Source organism: Otolemur garnettii, unplaced genomic scaffold (genome assembly GCF_000181295.1).
Source record: "Otolemur garnettii isolate 467f Iridium unplaced genomic scaffold, OtoGar3 scaffold00238, whole genome shotgun sequence".
Classification (NCBI taxonomy): domain Eukaryota; kingdom Metazoa; phylum Chordata; class Mammalia; order Primates; family Galagidae; genus Otolemur; species Otolemur garnettii.
This window is the reverse complement of record NW_003852633.1, coordinates 104,328-126,446: the sequence shown is the minus strand read 5'-3', so window position 1 is coordinate 126,446 and position 22,119 is coordinate 104,328. Positions and strand designations below refer to the sequence as shown.

Sequence of the window (22,119 nt, the reverse complement as noted above, 5' to 3'; positions counted from 1 at the left end):
AGGGATAAATGGGTAATGAGGTTAAAAATAATGTGTGGCACTTAACATCACAAGTTTTCAAATAGGATATCATTGATTTTAGGTAAAAGTGATATATGGGAATGAGATGTAGTACTTTTAATCTTAGCGATGTCTAATCAACTTTTGAGTTAATGAACTGTCCAGTTCAATTGATTGAATGGTGTTACTAATATTCAGCATAGACAGAACAGGCTAATGCCTGTGAGTTGCTTATGTGGATCAGTATGTCAACATAGTAAAGTGATGACATATTCTATTTGCATAATTTTATATCCTCTTTTTCATCCCACTTTGTATATATATAGGATAATACTGAAGGTCTTCATTTCATCTCCTCTTCTTCTGGTAGAAATCTTTGTGTAGATTTATCATTTGAGTTCCCCTTATATTGTGTCATTCTGTTTTTGCAACCATTGGCTACAGAAATTTTTGTTTGAGGCAAGATTGTTGTTCAAAGATCTTTGCCTCTGTGAGATGTTTAGTAGAGATTGTTGAGAAAAGGGATGGATGAGGGGACAAGTGAGAGAAAAAGTAACACCCTAATGATGAAAACAGGATGAAGAGAGGATGATGCTAGGAATTTAGGGAGTGAAGCGAGATAGAATGTACCTAACGTAGAATTTTGAAAGAAAGAATTGCAGGGGAAGGTCAAGGTGTACTGACCCTACATTTTAGCTACTAGTTTAAGAGGATACTAAATAGCAATAACTGCACCAAAGTCGAGAAGTTACGACTGTGGGAGATGCTTTTTTCTGGGTGTGATCATATAATTGTACATTGTCATTCTGTAATGAGTCTGTGGAAACTGTCCAACTTGTCTTTGAGGCTTAACTCTTATCTTTCTAAGAGTTAGATAGCCAACTCTTAATTTTTATAAAATACTTTATTTTTCTAGGAGTTTAGTTACTGAAATTCCTTTCATCCTTCATTTTGTGTCTGTATAACAGAATGTAAATAATGAGCTCCTATTGACAGGGATATTTTCCTATTCATGTTCAGCTTTCCATTACTTTATAGACTCTAGCATATAGAAGATATTTAATTTAGTAACTTTGTTGACTAAACAACTTGCGTAGACCATATTTGAGTGAAATTTTGATGAATGAATTTCAGTCACTTAAACTCTGAGTAAAATAAGTGTGTATAGAGACCCAGTATGAGGTAGATGTTTGGTACTTTAGGGGGGACTATTATGGTATAACTGAGGAAATCATAAATTTTGTAGAATAGGCTGAGTTCTATATTATGGAAATATAGATCATGGCATTGGGAAGCTAAGCATCTTCTAGATTAAGACTTTTTATGATGAAAGTTAGGGTTTGAGTATAAATTTTCATTGGCAGTTGTGGAATAATACAATATGTCCCAATATCACCTTTAAAGTCACTATATGTTGGAAAAATGGAAAATTGTAGCTAAATGTACCTTTATTTACAAAATATCCATTATAGAATTATACAAAGAGGTGGGCCAATACCTAGAGAATATTTTGTAAATATTTTGTAAAATATATTGTAAAATTCTTGTTCTCTTTACTTCTTGTATGGCTTTACTGTTAGTATCCTCTTTTTTCTCTGTGTTCCCTAAAGCAAAACAGTCCAACAAAGAGTCCTTGTGCACTGTGACTTTCTTTTTATTTCTTTACTCCTTTTTATGGGGGAGGGGAGAGAGACTGAGTTTTGCCTTGTTGCCTAGGGTAGAAAGCAGTGGCATGATCATGGCTCTCTGAAACCTCAAACACCTGGGCTCAAGTGATCCTTGCCTCAGGTTCCTAAGTAGCTGGGACTAGGGGTTTATGTACCACCACTCCCCACTATTTTTGTTTGTTTGTTTTTGGTAGATATGGGGTATTGTTTTGTCTGATCTTGAACTCCTGGCATCAAGTGATCCTCCCTCCTGAGTCTTTCAAAGTGAGAACTTTCAAACTTGTAAAATTTCTTATTTTATATATTTGTATATCATCTTATCATACTAAGTATGGGTACAAGAGTTATATTAATCTCTGCAATCTAGTTTACTCATTTAATATTGGAATTCAAGGAGTACTGAAGAAATGTCTGCTGATTAGTAACAGATATGGAGAGTTTATATGTTTCGAGTAAGAAACTAAGAGAGACACTAAGGAAAATAAGATGGAATTGCTTGTAAGCCTTTTGCATTTTCTTGAGTTCAGAAAAACTATGACACAGATGTGGAGATTATGAAAAGTTGAAAACCTGTAGAAAAATGTTTCTATTTGTAGGAAGCTGACTAGATTTTTAGAAAAGCATTGAATTGGGGGGCGATATTGACATATTAGGTAAACAGGAGATGTGCCTCTTCATCTTGATTTCATTCTGACTTCTCATTGGCTATTATAAGTTTAATATTTCTTCTGAATTTATTACCTTTTGAAAAAGTGTTGCTATTAGTTTAGTTTGTAGTAGTATCAGATTTACCAAAACCTTGTTCAATTGTCTTGTTGATGTGTGGTTTTCTCTTCATTGATAAACTTATTTGGTATTTCCACCTATACCCACCCTATATTTTAATAGATAAGTGCTGCTTTGGAGAGACTGAATAGATTCATGCTAAGATAATAAATTTGAGTTGAAAACATTATTGAAAGGCAAGCAGACCTGGTGTATCAAAGGATTGGTAATATGCCTTAATGTAAATAGCTGCATGTATTTAGTACTATTTCTTTTGGCTGCCCACTTCAATCTCTTAAACATAGTTTTTATATCCTTATAAATACATATGCCAATTTTGATTTATTCTCTGTTTTGTGTTCTATCTCATTTACCCAAAATAAATATACTGAGCTCCTTCTTGACAGGGATTTCATTTCTTTTTATTGTCTTTTGCTACGGTGTCAAAAAGTAAGAATTTAATTAAAGTTTGTTGAATAAACAAATTTGTAAAGGAATGAGTGAGATAGAGGTCTTGAATGAGAGAGAATATAGCAATAACAGAAAGATACTCTGATAGTCATGCAATATAATATTTGATATATATTATTTATATTATAGTTTCTAAAAACTTGATATAGACATGTAAATATTCTTTAAGAATATAGTGACTTCATTTTAAAATAAGTGATATGTAAAAACCATAAAATGTCTGAATTTGTAAAATTGGAATTGGTTTTTTCTTTGGGGCCTTCTATCCTGTGTCTGTTGAATGTTGTGTGATTCTCACTTTGCCATGGCTGTATCTTTGCTATTTCTTTGTACCTCTGTAAGGAAGGAAGAGGTGATGATAATTTGGGTCTGTCTTTAGATTTACTGAGGAAGCAATGAATATGACCTGCTGTGGAATAACAAGTAACTCTGCTATTAATGGAAGTAAAAGGGCTAGTTGCTGTGCCACTTGCTAGTATTTTTGACATTGCTCAAGAAATCTAAACATCTAGTTTTGAATCTTGCTTCTAAGTGAGAAATTTTACCTGTATTCTAACATTATTTTTCCAAATAATTCATGTTTACCCAAATATTAACCAGGTTCACAGTTTTTCATTCTTTCCTGAAGTTCCAAGTTCCCTTCTATTACTATTTTCCATCTGCTTAAAGAACTTTCTTTGTGCTGCAGGGTTACTAGTGATAATTTTAGTATATGGTGGTTAGTTTTCTCTTCTAGGATTGTCTATTTTTAGTCCTATTTAGTGAAAGGCGTTGTTATTGAACATAGAATTAATGGTTTACTTCATGTTTTGTTTTGTTTTGTTTTCTTAGTGTGTTAAAGATAATTCATTGTTTTCTGGATTCCATTGATTTTCACTAGAAGTCAACAAATACTTGAATCATTGTTTTTATGTAGTTATGCCATTTTTCTCTTACTCAAGATTTTCTTGTCATTTTTGATACTGAGCTAATTTTGACTGTTATGACGCAGTTGTTTGGAGGTTTGATGAGATTTTTGAATGTGTAAATGTTTTGTCCTTCATCAAACTTTCGGAGAATTTCAACCATTTAAAACAACTTTTAGTGGCCAGTTAGGGTGGCTCACACCTGTAATCCTAGCACTCTCGTAGGCCAAGATGGATGGATTGCTCTGGGCTCAGAAGTTCGAGTCCAGCCTGAGCAAGAATGAGATCGTGTTTCTAAAAAATAGCCAGGCCTTGTGGCAGATGCCTGTTGTGTCCCAGCTACTTGGAGGCTGAAGTGAGAGGATTAATCACTTGAGCCCAAGAGTTTGAGGTTGCTATGAGCTATGAAGTCATGGCACTCTACTGAGGGCAACAAATGAGACTATCTCAGGGAAAAAAAAACAAAACTTTTTCAGTCTTTTTCTTAGCCCTGGGGCTCTAATTTGTATATGTGTTAGAAAAATTGATAGTGTTCTTTTTATTCATGATATTTTCTATTTAATTTTCTTGTTTTTCAGTTTAAATGTCTAATAATCTGTTTGTGTTCACTGAATGTTTATTCTATTGTTTTTAATCTACTTTTAAACCCATCCTGTGAATTTTTTTCACATACTTTATTTTTCACTTCCAGAGATTTCTTGAATTTAAAAAAAATGTTGTGTCTTAAACATTTATTATAAGCATTTTTTAATGTTTTCAGTATAATCATATAACTTAAAAATGTCCAACATCTGGACAGTCTGAAGGTTAGCTTTATTTATTGTTCTTTCTCTTAAGGTTGGGTTATATTTCTGGTTTTTGCATGCCAGATGATTTTGGATTCTATCTTGAACTTTTGAATAAATTGTATAAACTTTAAATCTATTTTGCTTCTGTAAAATAGTATTTTTCAGCCTCAGAACTCTTAATATTTTGATTTTTTTGAGACAAAGTCTCTTTTTTTTGCCCTTAGTAGAGTGCCATGGCATTATAACTCACAGCAACCTCAAACTCTTGGGCTCAAGTGATCCTCTTGCCTCAGGTTTTCATTTTTAATACAGACAGTCTCACTCTTGCTCAGAGTGATTTTTAACTCCTGAGAGCTCAAGCAGTCTGTCTGCCTTGGCCTCCCAGAATGCTAAGATTGCAGGTGTGAACCCCAAGGCCCAGTCAATATTTTGAATTGGATATTTTTTTGTGTGTGTGTTTCTTGAGGCATCCTTTGGATTATCAGGTAGAACCCCTGGTCTCTGTCTACTTCATGCTTGTAGCATAACTCCCTCCCTTCCCACCACTTCTGCTACTATAATAACCAGAAATATCTTGTAGAATTTATAAGTGTTCTTTTTTGGGGTGGTGGCTAAATCATCCATCTGCATTTCTCCTGTCTCATTGAGAACTGTGGCTATAGTTTACCGATTATTCCATTAAGGCAAGCAATTAACTTAGATGGATTGAAACTTCATTCTCTGCCTCCTGTAACATGGGAAATAGCAGAATACTCTGTTCAATTTATTTTCATATTGGTTAAGTTAGTGGGATTCTGTCCTACACAATGGGCAGTTTGGAGGTCAGTCAAAAATTTTACCAAAACTTACACACAGAATTTCAGGCTCTTCCATTCTATGTGTAAACTGTGGGATTTTCCCCTCACTTTTTTCTTCTTCTGAGGCTATTTGGTAAAATTCCATTCAACTGATAGGAAGTATTTTTCATGCAAAGATCCCCTCCCTTCTAGTGTGGGGAGGTTTCTTTTCATGCCTTTAAGGAGTTGTTTTAATATTCAGTCTGAAGTTTATAATTGATACCTATTGGTGGGTTTAATTTGTTATTAGGTGCTTCTCCATTATTAGTAGCTAAACTTGTGTGTCTTACTTGACTTGATGGCAATAGTTTCAACTTATGAGACAATATGCTTGCTACTTTCAGTGATTCCTGCATTATAAAATAGATAGGCTTCCAATGGTAAAGTTTTGTATCATACGTGAAACGTACCTGATTTTCGCAAATGTTTTTATAAAAAGCGTATAAACTCATATTTCCTTAGGAATTTTTTAAGCACAGTAGTTCTTATAAACTATGTATTTTTATGCTCTGCTTGTTTTTGGTTTTTCCTATCAAGAATATTCATCAAAAACAGATGGAGTTGGCCAGGCACAGTGGCTCACACCTGTAATACTGGCACTTTGGGAGGCTGAGGTGGGTGAATTGCCTGAGCTCATAGGTTGGAGATCTGCCTGAGCAAGAAATAGAGTATTTCCATCTCTAGCAATAGGCAGGCATTGTGGCGAATGCTTGCAGTCCCAGCTACTTGGGAGGCTTGAGCAATTCTCTGGCCTCAGAGTTTGAGCTTGCTGTGAGCTATAATGTACTCTACCCAGGGTGAAAGTGAGTCTCTTAAAAAAAAAAAATATGGAGCTTTGATTTCAATACATGATATTTTCCAACTTGTCTTGGTAGTATTATTGCCAGTATTAGGTGATTAGCTTGGGCCTACTACTGTTCTCCACCCTCATTCCAAAAAAAAAAAAAAAAAAAATACTGCCTGCATTTACCACTTCAAAGTGATAGAAACATTCTCTGGAATGTTTTTACTCACATCATCCAATATCTGTAGCTGATCTTGCCTTGGTGTTCATTTCTACAGTTTAGGCCATATGTATGAGGATATAAAGAACCCTGGTCTGAGAATAAGTGAGTTACCACATGAGAGATGTCCTGTCCATCTGAAACAAGGCCAGGGTTATGTGTCTTTTGTGTAAAAGTCAAAGGTAAAATGTAACCATTTTCTTGAGTTCCTATTATAACAAATAGTTGAAATTGAAGTGTTGGTTGGAAAAGTAGGTTGTGATAGATATTTTAACAAAAAGTAGTTATAAAGAACTTACAACACAATAGTATCTATTAATATTTTGTATCTGTTTAACACTTCATAAAATTAGCTTCTTTTACCCTTATATTTGTTTTCTTTATATTATTGCCTTACCCCAGAAAGTCACATAGAAAATAATCATTGCTTATTTTAAATGACTAGTTTTGCTTTCATGGTATTTATAGTGAAATTGTAAGTTGAAAAAAAGCAAGGTAAAATGATAGTGTAGAATTAATGATAGAAATACATTTAATTTAGTTAATTGAAATCATGACAATTATGGTCAAAGCACAGCAATGTGGAATATTTTATATGAGTTCTCTTAATACAGAATTGATCCAAGCTCTTGAAATACCATTTTTAAATTGAAGATAAACAGTATATAGGCAACTGACAACTTCTGGAATTTAGGGACAATGAAGTTAATTTTCTAGTTGTATCTGTTCAACTCAAATGGTGTATTTTTTCACTTTTCTTGTAACTCTCATATGTCAACTCTTATGATGATCATGCAGGAAAGGGGAACTATTAGAATTCCTGCCAGGTTGGATATTGCTGAAACATAGTTACTGCATTTCTGTAGCCTTAAGAGAAATTTAGAAACAAAATTTCAGTAAACATATACAATAAATAATCTGTTGTGGAAAAAGAGCGTTCAGTTTGAGATACTGTTGATTGATATCCTTATGTCATATAATAATATAGATTATCAAATTGCCTCAATTCTGCTTTTATCTAAGTTAATGTGATTTTGCCTAGATGCAAGTTGTCTATCAGTCTGTCTTTACTATCAGTTCTCTATCTTTATCAATCATCCATCTGTTATCTCTCTATGCCATTTATCATAAGATAGAGAAGGCAATAGCAATGGAGATCCGAGGCAGTTACCTTCAAGGTGAGCGTACATTATTGATAGCATAGTGTTGTATAAAAGGAAAAAGAAGAGAGCATGAGGACTGAGGGCCCCTAACTCAGGACCTTGACAAGAAAAAACACTGACTTTATTATTTTCCATGAATCTCAAAAGTCAAAGGAGCTGAGAATCCTGTTTCATCATAGCATGAGAAAACATAAATATGATTGTTGAATGCTTTTTCAGTCCTCTTATATTTCCATAATTTATAGCTCAGTTTTAATTATGTAGTGTATTATCACCCTGTCCTATTTTAAAGTAGATCATGGATTAGCAAACTTTTTATGTAAAGGGCCAAATAAACATAATAAATTTGGAAGGACTTATGGTCTCTGTTGTAGATAACTTACTTTGCCGTTATGGTGTCAAATGTGCCATAGACAGCGTCTAACTAAATGAGTGTGTTGTGGTTATATCTCCATAAAACTGTAACAGTACCCTGTGGGCTGGAGTTTACCAATCCCTGAGCTATAGCATTGGCTTAACTAGAACCTGAAAAGTAAAGAGATTAACTCAGCCACATGGTAAAAATATTTATTTGAGAATTATTTTACCATCTTATTTTCATGAAAAGTACTCTTAGCTCCTTTGTCAGATCCCATTCATGAGAGAGTGATATAGATGACTGTCACATGCTATCATCATAACCTAAACGAGGTAAAACTAGCACTGTATAAATGATGGGAGTGATATGGGCCCCTTTTAGTTACAGCTGATAAATTATATTTTAAAATTGAAAGTGTTTCTTCCTCATTTCATCTCTAATGTTCCCAGGGAATTAGTTTCCAGAATCTTACCTGCCTTCTTTTCCCATTCAGTGCAGTTACAATCAAAATGCTGCCTCTTAGCAGGCTGGATGATATGTGTCCCTCTTAGAAAATGACTTCAGCCTATTTTGACATCAGTTGAACAGTTGTAAAATTGTTTTAATACATCACAGTAGGAACACTACTTGCCAAAGATATTATTTATCCAATCTTGTTAAAACTTGAGTCAATAGTGTGTGTAGCCAATGGATACAAGTTTTAGTGCAGTTAAACTGTTTTCCAAATTTAATCTTATTTATCCATGCTATCTGACTGGAGTACTTAAAGGACAGGGAAAAGGTGGGCACTGCAGCTCATGCCTATCATCCTAACACTTTGTGAGACTAAGGAAGGAGGATTGCTTGAGGTCAGAAGCTAAGAACCATTCTGAACAAGAACAAGATCTTGCCTCCACAATAAAATAGACAAATTTAGCTGGGCATGGTGATACACACCTGTGATCACAGCTACTCAGGAGGCCAAAGCAGGAGAATGATTGAGCCCAGGAGTTGAAAGTTGCAGTGAAGCCATTGCGCTCCAGCCTGGTGGCTAAAAAAGAAAAAGAAAAGAAAAGAAAAAAAAAACAAGAAACAACAATAACCCACTAACTTTAAATTTGGGCTATTTTTTTTTTTGATATATATATATATATATATATATATACACATATACATACACACACACACGATCTCATATATTTTCATAGAACATTAAGATCAAATTTTTCATATTTATATGAATTATATTCATACTCATATTTACATGAAAAATTTGATCTTAATGTTCTATGAAAAGCTCACTGAAATTACTTGGTAAATTGCATAAGTGAACAATTCAGAAAAGAAAAACATTGAATGGCCAATAGAAGATAAATCTTTATAGTGGAATAATAAAATTTTTGTGCATAGTGAAATACATATTTTGAATTGTATATTAAATGAAGTAATCATTTGCCTTTTTCACCTATCAGATTAACATGTGTTAACAAAGTGTAGAGAATTTAGAACTCATTATGTGTTATAATCTTTTCAGAAATATAGAGGAAAGTCAATTTCAGAAGGAAATTAACACATTTTGACCAATTTTAGTTGTAGAACTTTACCTATAAGGGTGTAGTAGGAATTATTCTAAGATTTAGATAAGGTTAGTGGTACTCATTATAGCATTAAAGATACATGTAAAATAGCAAATAACCTTTCTGTCAAATCATGCTAGGAAAATTATTGATGATACATTTAACCAATTCAGTTATTAATATGGTAATGTGTGTTAAGAAATATTATAATCAATATGATAATCCAACTTTCAGGCATTATTCACCAGTAATTGGTATCAACTATGAGGCATTAACATTGTATTTCATTCATGTGAAACAATGAATGTATGTGCCTGTTCTAATATGTTCAATAAATCAATTTAATAGAAAAAATACTCACAAAATGTTCATAGTGAGTTCTGGTTGTTATTTTATTCTGCACATTTGTGTGTGTGTGTGTGTGTGTGTGTGTGTGTGTGCAGTTTCAAATACATATCTTATTCAATCATATACAACTTTATTGAATTCTTAGTATATGTTCCAAGGTGGAGATAAACATTTAATATAAATTGCTTAATGCTCATAACAACCACATGTAGTCAGGGTATTTATTCCTTTTTTAAAGGACTCAGTTTGAAATTGTTTTGTAATTCATTGTTTTATTTGCAACTTAAGAAAAATAAACCTATCCTATGGAAGGATAAATAAAAATACTTAACACTTTTCTCAATCCATTAAGTGAAACCCTTTGTTGGGAAAGAATGCATTTTTCAGAGGTCATATTCAGTTTCCCTTGGTCTTTAAGATCAGAGACACGAGACTTACTAAGTGTAACTTCTCAAGATAGAAAGCCTAATTGCTAGGATATTGTAGAAATAGGAAAGAAAGATGACAAGGTTTGGTTTGTGGGAAATACAATATAAATCTTCAAGAATTTACCTGGAAAATGGGTAAATTCAGTGGGACCAGTGAAACCAACTAGCATTGGTTTATGGGAAATACGATATAAATCTTCAAGAATTTACCTTGAGAAATAATGAGATGCCACTGCATAGGAAATGGAACATTATGTTCTTCAGTGGAAACCATTTTATAGACACACTAGTGAGATTTCATGGAGACACAGTCAAAGTCCAAAGAAAAATGGACAATAAAAAGAAAGTCAGTAAATGGAAAAATAAAGCTGAATTTAGAATAGAAATGACAGGCAATGTCAATACGTAAATACTGCCAGTAGCAAGGAGAAGATGAATTAAAATATTTGAATGAAGACACAATTCTCACCTGATGTAGATTTAAATATCCCAACCACCTGTTGGAATGTTTTTTTCTAACTGTAATTTATGACCATATGGTCTGCATTCGGAATAATATCCCCCATTTAAATGTGTGTTCCATGATTAGTTCACTTTTTTCTCTAGTTCTCATTCATTCTAACCCTTCATTAAAGGCAACGCTTAGTCTTGCAAATACAGACTGCTTAGAAGTTCTCAGCTAGTAAATGAAACATTGTTTGAAATGCATGGGACATTGTGTCAAAGTTTGCCTTACTATGCTGCATCAATGGCTGAAGTATTTTTAGACCTTTGACTTGCTTCTGACATAAGGAATGTGTTATGCCATTCTAACTTGCCTTTTTATTTTCCGGCATTTTGAGGGGGAAAATATACTATTTGAGATTCTTGTGGTTATAGCTCGGGAAGGTTGAGAATACTGAAGGAGGAAAATGAATGCAGAAGGAGAAAACAGATGAATGAGGCTGCATCTCTCCAAAGTGGGACCATTGAACACCAAGCAGGGCACAGCCTTCGGTTTTGTCTGAAACCATTTGTGGCTATTTGGATACAGTAAATCTCTAGAAGTATGAGAAAACTGATTAATGATGGTAAGCTTTTATAGTATTATTAAAACTAATACATGAATGAATGGGTAAATACGGTAGAATGTACAGCTCTTTACAATAGAATGGCTTAATAAACATAAAGGCAATGATGGGATATGATAAATCAATATTTAGCTATCATAATTGTTTCAGCTAGGAACAAAGAATGCTAAAACTTGGAGAAAAAATGATAGAAAACAGAATGCTTAAATAGTCTGAAATTTTCTGCTCCATGAGATATTTACCATTTATAGGGAAAGTAGTAACTTTTGGTGGAGGACCTGGTAGACTCTCTCTGTAATAAAAAGATGACAGTTAATGCAACAAGTAATGGAAACCTCTGGCTGCACTGAAAGGTTGCCTTGAGAACACAGTCCCATTTCTATAGTATTACTGGTTAAAGCACATAAGCCTGAATCTACTTGTGGGGAAACATCAGACCTACATTGAGTGACATTTTACTTTTAGCCTTCAGACATACTTTCTTCTCTATGGAAATGTTCCATATTGGGTCAGACAAATAGGCATGAGAACTGTATATAGTAATGGTTCAGAATTTCTGTAAAGGATACAAAAAAGAAAGTTTGGCAAAATTTAAAGAAAGTCTATCAAGTAATTTATAGTATTATATAAGCACTAATTGCCTAAATTTGATAACGATTCTGAGGTTATATAACAGAAAATACAGTTTTTAAGAAATAAAAATAAAAAATGTAAAACATAAACAAACACATGATGTCATAGCAATAATTGGCAAATTATTTGGATGTGATGTATGAATATACATGTTTCAAAAGTAGAAAAAGTGAAGAAATAGTGAAACAGGCATAGTAAAAAGATATAAAATATGAAATCCAAGAAAAAAAGTATCTAGAAATTATGGATATTCTAGTATCTGCTCTGTAAGTCTGCAATTAAGTCAAAATAGTATATAGAAATATATGTATAAAGAGGAATAATTTAAATATATGGCTTAAAACATACATGATCCCTCAGACAACACGTAAATGCTCCTAATTCTATATGAAATCAGCATATTTTCTTTTGTTTTTGTTTGTGGATACTGATTATCTATTTTTTGAGACTTTGGGAAAAAAATGAGAAGTTAACTGATGACTCCACACTAAACCTCAGAGTCAAAGCAATCTATAATAGACATACTCTTATTTGACAATGTGAATGTTACGTTTTTGCATTATTATTATTGCTCAATAAAAAAGAAAATGTAGCATAAATGGATGAATACTATAATAACAGTGGACCTTGTGAGTACTTGGATTTGAAGCATTTATGTTAGAAGGAAGTCTTTATATATATATATATTAAGTCATTTGTACATAGATCATAAGTACATTTATGTCATTATCATATTCAATGTGTTGATTATTTGTACAAATTGGAGTGCTTACATCCTACTAATAAACATAGCCTTCACCTCTTCTACCCAATTACAGCATTAAGACCTTTGTGTTCTACACCTGATAGATCCAACTTGTACTTGAAATATGTTCCATAGGTGTGGTCCCCCTACCAACCCTCCCTCTATTGTCCTACCTGCCTCCCTTCCCTTCTCCCTCCCCTTCCGTTCTTCATCCTTAGGCTATAGTTGTGTTTCATTTTTCACATGCATGTGTGAGTGATTGTAAATTGGTTTCATAGTAGTACTGAGTACACTGAATATTTTCTTTTCTATTCCTGAGATACTTTACTAAGAAGAATATTTTCCAGCTCTATGTAAACATAAAAGAGGTAAAGTCTTCATTTTTTAATGCTACATAGTATTCCATGGTATACATATACCACAATTTATTAATCCATTCATGGGTCGATGGGCACTTGGGCTTCTTCCATGACTTGGCAATAATGAATTGGGCTTCAATAAACAGTTTTTTCACCTACCATGTTTTTAAGGTTCAGCCATGTAATATGTTATCAGTACTCTGTTCCTTTTGATGGAGTAGATAGATTTTGCTATTTAGATAGAAAATGGATAGCGTTATGTTAATTTATTCATCAGTTAATGGGCTTTTGTATTGTTTACCCTTTTTGGTTATTGTGAATAATTCTGTTAAGGATACTTGTGTAAAGGCATTTTTTTGCATGCATATTTTTAGTTCTGTTAGAGGTGAGTATATGGTAAGTATGTTTAACATTTTAAGGACCTGTCCATCATAGATTTTTAAGATTATTTTTGTTGCATTTGAAGACAGCCCATTGCCTATGCAAATGAACATTCCATTGAATATTGTCATAAACATTATTGTATTATAGATATAAATTAAATTGAAATAGCAAGTTACACACAGTTCATTGCCTTACATCTGGTTGGTTAAATGGACCTGGATATTTTTTATCACTCCAAATTTTTGCTTTTGTCTTTTCAGTTCTAAATGGGATGGAATGAATGTTAGTTTGAATACAAAATGTTTTCTTGTCCTAAGATTCTAGCAGGATATCTAGAATAAATTCATTGTATAGTAGTCAAGTATAGTAGAAATATTGTGTAGAATAGTTCTAGTTGGTAGAATTTTCCACAGGAACATGCTGATTTTCCTCATAATGTTTATGTAGAGCTACAATGAAAAACTTTGTCTCTTGGGCATAGTAGTTGGTAGAGCCTCCCTCTTTTGTGGTGATCTTCATTTTCCATGTAGACATCAAATGATGTCCTCTAGGATTAATAATGTTTGTGTGATTTCAAAAGTGGTCCTTTTGTCACAAAGAGAAGGCATAAGGCATCCTTTCAGTGAATGTTCTCGTATCATACATTCATATATTGTGGAAAATGTGAAGTAAATGAGAGGCAAAATCACAGTAGTAAACAGTAAAGTATTTCTGTTTTAAGCAAGTAATTAATAACCTCTGAGATTTAGCTTCTTTCACTTAGCAAGAGGCGTATTAGATCACAACTCCATTTTTTTGTTTATATTAGTAATTTGTTCCTTTTTATAGCTGAATATTATTTCATTGTACACATGTACAATGTTTCTTTATCCAAGTATTCTGAAGGATTCTTGGGTTGTTTCCAGTTTCTGAAAATTACAGATAGATTTGCTATAAACATCAGTGTGAGGATTTTGTGTGAACATAACATTTTATTTCTCTGGGATAAATGCCCAGGAGTGTGATTGCTGAGTTATGCAGTAAGTGTTATGTTTAATTTTATAAGAAACTACCAAAGTTTCTAGAGTAGATGTATTATTTCACAGAAGTGTTTAAGGGACCCAATTGTTTTGCATTCTTGCCAGCACTTGGTAATGTCATTTTAGGTCATTAAATTTGAAATTTATGATTTCAAATTAAAAACGTGGGGGTTATTATATCTCAAGCAAGAAGTAGTACAATTAATCAACATGTGTACCTAACTATCAACACAGTTTTACCACCTTAATGGTAGGTTGTTTATGCCTGTAGAGCAAGTGATGATGAAACTGCAAAAGGCATTTTTTCGCAGCTTGTTAAGAATTGAATATTTTTCCTTGCAAGAAGTGGTCCAGAACCTGGAAGAAATGGTAGTCAGTTGATACAAGGTCTGCTGAAGAGAATGGATGACAAGAGTTTCCAAGTTCAGATTCTACAGTTTGAGCAGCATTGTTTGTGCAAAAGAGTTGACTTGTAAGAGGAAGGGCAATGGCCTATCTCTGTTGACCAATCCTGGCTGCTTAATTCCAAGCACACAGTTGAAATAGATTTCCAAAGTTCTTGGCTGGGTGTGGTGGCTTCTGCCTGTAATCCTAGCACTCTGGGAGACAAGGCAGGTGGATTTCTTGAGGTCAGGAGTTTGAGACAAGTCTGAGAAAGAGTGCTACCCTCATTTCTACTAAAAATAGACAAACTAAAACAACCAAAAAAAAAATAGACAAACTACCTGGTGTTGTGGCAGGTGTCTGTAGTCTTAGCTACTAGGGAGGCTGAGGCAGGAGGATTGCTGGAACCCAAGAGTTTGGAGGTTTCTGTGATCTCTGATGCCATGGCACTCTACCTAGAGTGATAGAGTGAGACTCTGTCTCACAAAGAAAACAAAGTTCTTATTTTTTATTTCTATAATATCAGTCCCACAACACCCCTATCATGTCTTTCATTTTACCCACAACAGGGCATTTTCATAAAATCTTTTATTTTGTGGACTATAGCTTTAGAATCTCTAATTCTAAATATGTGTATCTATAATTGGTGTGCCACTAATTCACATAGAAAACAATTGGTGTACCACTAATTTACACAGACCATAGGGTTATTGACTATTTTCAGGATTGAGAATTTCTGGAGGACATAAATGAAGAAATGACAAAGGTGACAAGGGACCAAGCAGGTATGACTTGTCTGAGGACAACTTTATGGTAAATTACAATGAAACCAATTATTGCATTCAGTGTTTGAATTAATTTCATGTATTTCCTGATCTGATTTAGTTTCTTTATAATATTTTATTGCAGATCTATACCAAGTTACAGCACTTCACGGTGGAAAGGTGAGCAGCTACCTTGGTACTTACAAAATTGTTTTGTGTGTTATGGTCAATGACATAGAACTTCAAGGTCTAAGAGTCCATGATTTCAGAGGCTCAAAAAATAACATTTTTATAACAATAAAATATAATAATACTTTCATATGAATAGAAAACATGAATGGCAAAGGATTTCTTACTTTGTTTAAGGAATCCTCATTATTGTTTCCCCCTTTTAAAAAATCTCTCTTTTATAGTAACCTCAATAATTTTGGGAAACTCTTGCCATTTTTCTCCACTATTTTGTGCTTGATAAAGATTCTTGTAATGAAGTTCAATGTGCTGAATATATTTTCTTATTAAAATTTAAGAGATAAAGACTTACTGTGTTACCTAGGCTAGCCTTGAACTCTTGGAGTTAAAACAATTGTTTTTCAGCCTTCTGTGTAACTGGGAATATGGGTGTGTACAATCACACCTGGCTTAAAGATTTTTTAAATTTTGTCTGACATGTTCAGACCATAAACATAGTATAATCATACCATGTATTGTTTTTCCTACCTTATTTATTTCTTAAAATTTTAGTTGACTTAGTTTATTGTAGTTGGTCTTATACAACAAATTTTAAACAGATTTTATCAGCTGTTATTAGAACAGCAATTCAAGGTCATTTTATTTTCATGCTATGTATATGCAAGTTCCATTATACACATAATTAAACAAAATGTCTACTGTACTTTCCTTCATTGATAATACACTAGACTAGTCTGCACAGAATAAGCCTGGCTATGGAAATACTTATTTGTTGGGAGGGTTATTTTCTGGATCGATGATGAGCAAAATTGTCTGAGGACGCTGAGGGACTCATTCCAGATGTCAATCTGAGGTCCAGATGAGTGGCCCTCTAATAGGACAAATAAGACTCTCAGAGCCTGGCTTATTTGGTGACCCCTCTGTGGCAGCATAATACCAGTGGGAGCATGTCTATTTCTTTCTTTTAGATCAGCCATTAGCATCCTAAGGAAACTGTACACCTTTAATGTGCTCAGTGACCTAAGACTTCCTTCATTCCCCTCCCTCTCCTTTTAAACAGAAAGTTGTAGACAGGTACTAGAATATAGGAAACACATTATTGAATGAAGAGTGAGAAAACAAGAGAGATTGAATTAACTAGGGGTCAAGCAACAGTGTTGGATCCTGAAAGTCTCATTGTTGGGCTAAAGAAAGGATCATTGCATGTAAATATTGACAAAGGAATAAATTTTAGCCTTTTTGTTATTTTACTGTTGATTATATTCTGAGACTATTTCTTTTTTTTTCTATTCTATTTTGCTGAGGTAGAGGAGGGCTATGACGTCCTCCACTTTAGACATAGGGGTAAGTAATTAAACCAGCATTCTTTGAAATTCACATACTCATGTGTTTCATACCACATCCTGAAGTCATGTGTTCCCTTTTCAGTGGCTTGCTGGACAAGATTATACATAATATGTCTTCGTCTTTGTTGATTATCTCCAACTTCATTTTGAATCATTGCCTTTTAAAATTTGTTTTATCCAAATTTTGCATGGAATGACAAATGTAGGATTTGGGAGAATTTTTTTTTACAGTTCCATGTTAAAATGACATTTTGTTTTTATGAAATTCAACTGTGCTTAATATTTGTCTTAGAATATTATGTTAGCAAAATGTTGTCTTTATGATTAAAATTATTATCAAGTCATTTTAGATAGATTGGTGTGATCATAATGGATTGCATTACTTCTCTTTTCAATATTGAGATTTGACTTTAATTAGTTTTTTTTACATTTTATTGATATGGAAAATTATGTGTTAAATTTTATGAGACTTTTTTACAGCTATGAAGATTTTAAATGATTAAGAATTGAAGCAATTCATTCTTCTGAAACACAAAGATGTTTAGCTTTTCATACTGTTTTGACCTTCTAAAGGACAGTAAGTTTTTTTAATCTAGTGAAGAGATAATGAAACTTGACATTATTTGTTGTGACAATTACAACATGATTTAATATGAAAAGTACTTTTTTATATTCCTGAGCCAGATTATGTAGATTTTGCTTTAATTGTTGTCTAATGTTTAGTTCTTTACGTAAACTCTTGTTTTCTTCACAAACTTCTTACAGATTCTTTTGAATAGTAATTATTTTAGTCTTCCTTATATTTATGCATGCATAAGTTTTAATGTGTCTATTAGTTTTCATGAACCAAGAAAAGTAATTCAAATGAGCTCAATAATAGTTTGATAACATAGCCATGAACAGTAAGACTTGTAATATCACATACTGATTATATTTAGCATCTCCATCATTGAAAAGCCTTTGAGGTGAACATAAATGAGAGTAACATTAGGGTATGTTTTGTCTTAATATACATAATTTTATAATTTCCTGCTTGTCTATGTGTTTATATTATGATATAAACAGATTCGTGCTGTTGTAGCTGTTCTCTAAATCCAAACAGTATTTAAAATATATATTGAGGGCTGGATGCAGTAGCTCATGCCTACAATGTTAGCACTTTGGAGGCCAAAGTGAGAGGATTGCTTGAGACTAAGAGTTCAAGACCTGCCGGGTAACATAATGAGGCCTTGTCTCTGCAAAAAATAAATAAATAATAAAAATACTAGAGGCCAGGCATAGTAGCTCATGCCTGCAATCCTAGCATCTGGGAGGCCAAGGAGAGTGGATTGCTTGAGCTTACAAGTTGGAGACCAGCCCAAGCCAGAGCAAAACCTCATCTCTAAAAATAGCCAGGCATTGTATCTGGTGCCTGTAGTCCCAGCTACTTGAGAGGCTAAGACAAGATAATTTCTTGAGCCCAAGAGTTTGAGGTTGCTGTGAGCTGTGACTTGACATTCTACCCGGGGCAACAAAGTGAGACTCTGACTCAAAAAAAGAAAGACAGAGAGAGACAAGGAGACAGCGAAGGAGGGAGTAAGGGAGGAAGGGAGGGTGGGAGAGAGGAAGGAAGGAAGAAAGATTGGTTGGAATTCAGTGTAAGCATTTCACATTCTGTATCAAATCAGTACACTGTATCCCATAAATGCATCAATGTACATAGTTATGATTTAATTAAGAAAAAAATAAAATTTAAAAAAGAAAAATATTCAGTGTGATGGCTCATTTATAGTTCCAGTAACTCAAGAGGCTGAGGTGGACAGATTTCTTAAGCTCAGGAATTCAAGGTTATAGTAAGCTATTTTTGGACCACTGTGTTCTAGCATGTTTATAGTGTATTGCATATTGTATATTTAGATATATACACATATAAATAATATTCTGTAAATTGAAATCTTATTAAAATTTTATGTTAAAAATCTACAACTTAATGTGTTTTGAGTAGAAGTTCATTCTCCTTCCTAAGACCAGAGCAAAACAAGGATGACCTCTGTCTTATTTCTGTTAATATTATTATTATTCTCCTATTTCAGATTAATATGAGGGTACAAATGTTTAGGTTATGTTGTTTTTAATTCTATGGTATAGTTCAACTTATAGTTGAGCCCTTCACTCAAGGGGTGTGCTAAACACCCTCACATTGTGCACATTAGGTGAGATCCTAATTATCCTTCCTTCTACCCCCTCCTTTTCTCCCTTCCCTTTTGCTAAACTATACTTTTGTTTGTGTGTTTGTGGGCATGGAGTTGATTATGTATTGGTTTCATATTAGTATCCAATGTACTCAATACTAATCTATTTATATTATTCTACAATGTCCTATCCCATGCAATAGGAGAAGTAAAAGAAATAAGAGTCATAAAGATTAAAAAGGAAGAAATAAAACTCTTTTCACTGATAACATGATTGTTTATGTCAGAAAACTGCAAAGAAGCTATAACATTTCTAGATATAAAAACGTAGATTAGCAATTTTGGAAGATACGAGGGTGGTGTATAAAATTCATTCATATTGCTATATACTAGCAATGTAAAATTGGAATTTGAAATAAATACCCATTATGATACTGAAAAAATATTTCTTAAGTGTAAATCTAGGAAACTATGGTTACAATCTCTATTATAAAATCCACAAAACACTGATGAAAGTTATCAAAGAATACCTAAGTAAATTCACATATATACTGTGTTTATAGATTAGAGGTCTCAATATTGTTGTCAGTTATCTCAAATTTCATCTATAGATTCAGTGAAAACAAGCACCATTACAGGGTTCTGTATCAGTTTTGACAAAATTATTATAAAATTCATATGGAAAGACAAAAGTGCTAGAATAGCAAAAAAGATTCTGAAAAACAGTAATAGGAGTAACACTACCTTTTTTTTTGCAGTTTTTGGCCAGGGCTGGGTTTGAACCCGCCACCTCCAGCATATGGGGCTGGCGCCCTACTCCTTTGAGCCACAGGTGCTGCCCAACACTACCTTATTTTAAGGCTTACTATCCAACTGCAGTAAACAAGATAGTATGTTGGGAAATAACTGACATATAAATCAAAGAAGATAATATTCATGGAGAGTGTAATGGAAACAAGATAACTATTGTAGAATATTGATAATGTTTGTTTTTTGGTCTCTGCGTTGTTTACTGGCTGTACTTAGATGGCACAAATTTATTGGGCTGTACAGTTTTAATGGATGCACCTTACTATATGTGTATGGTATGTTATGACCACATTAAAAACATCTCACTAGGCTCGGCGCCTGTAGCTCAACTGGCTAAGGCGCCAGCCACATACACCTATGGTGGCAGGTTTAAGTCCAGCCCGGACCCACCAAACAACAATGACAGCTACAGCCAAAAAATAGCCAGGCGTTGTGGCAGGTGCCTGTGGTCCCAGCTGCTTGGGAGGCTGAGGCAGGAGACTCACTTGAGCCCAGGAGTTGGAGGTTGCTGTGAGCTGTGGTGCCACAGCACTCTACCCATGGGGAGAGGCTCTGTCTCCAAAAAAAACAAAAACCAAAAAACAAAAACATCTCACTAAACTAGTTCAAATTTTGGTTAATATTTTCCTAGGAATATTATTAAGTGAAGTGTGTGTTCCTTGGAGCTTTGCCTTTGATGTCCTCAGGATAAGTCAAGTGTATACTCTGTTTAACACATACATTTTCAGAAAGTCATATTAGGGAATAGCTGTTTATGTATTCATAGTTTTATGTGTTTACATGTTTTTCGTTTGTTTATTTAAATTGTTTTTCTAATCCATTTTTGTCTTATGAAAATTTAGAACATTCCTCTTTTTTTTTGCAGTTTTTGGCCGGGGCTGGGTTTGAACCTGCCACCGCCAGCATATGGGGCCGGCACCCTACTCCTTGAGCCACAGGTGCTGCCCCTGTCTTATGAAAATTTACAAAAAATTCAGATGTCCTAAATATTAAAGAAATTTTATTCTGATAGTTCTCTTTCTTTTTTTTTTTTTTTTTGAGACAGAGCCTCAAGCTGTCCCCCTGGGTAGAGTGCCGTGGCATTACAGCTCACAGCAACCTCCAACTCCCGGGCTCAAGCGAGTCTCTTGCCTCCGCCTCCCAAGTAGCTGGGACCACAGGTGCCCGCCACAACGCCCGGCTATTTTTTGGTTGCAGCCATCATTGTTGTTTGGCGGGTCCGGGCTGGGGATTCGAACCCGCCACCTTAGGTGTATGTGGCTGGCGCCTTAGCCGGTTGAGCTATAGGCGCCGAGCCTGATAGTTCTCTTTCACATTAAAAATCTTTTCTTTTTTTTTTTGGAGACAGGATTTCTCCAGTGGTAGTATCATAGCCTCAGCCTTAGCCTTCTGAATAACTGAGACAGTAGGCATTAGCTAGAATCAGCTGCCACTACAGCCAGCTAAGTTTTCTATTTTGTTTTTTAAAAGGAGTCTTTTCTGTTGTTGTTGTTAAGGCTAATGTTGAACTCCTATCCTCAAATAGTCCTCTGGCCACAGCCTCCCAAAGTCTGAGACCAGGATTTCAGTCCTGAACCTATGTTTCACTTTTGGTTTACATTTGTATGAATGCAGCATATGTGTAGATTAGTGTAACCCAAATCTTGTGTATCTTGACCATTATGAAGACAAAGAGCACTTGCATCCTTTGTCCCTCAACTCACACAAATTACCATGGGCTTTTATAGTTATATCCTATTCGAATCCTTTACTCCAACAAGTTCTAATCTATTCTTCACCCTTATAGTTTTATATTTTTAGAATGTTTTCAGTAAAATCAGACAGCATTTAAATGAAGCTTTTCTGAATAATTCTCTTGACATATATCCAAGTATATCTTCTATCAACAGCTTATTTTTATTTCTGAGTAATTTATCATTCTTTGCATCTAATGCCATTTATTTACAATTTATCATT

The 22,119-nt window shown here is 34.0% G+C and overlaps 1 non-coding gene across 1 annotated transcript; it reads left to right on the top strand.

Annotated features, from left to right (window-relative positions):
* Positions 1–16,626: 16,626 nt before the first annotated feature.
* LOC111722357 lies at positions 16,627–16,693 on the top strand. Its single transcript, XR_002771185.1, has one exon. It is a non-coding gene; the product is annotated as a small nucleolar RNA SNORD109A (small nucleolar RNA).
* Positions 16,694–22,119: the final 5,426 nt, after the last annotated feature.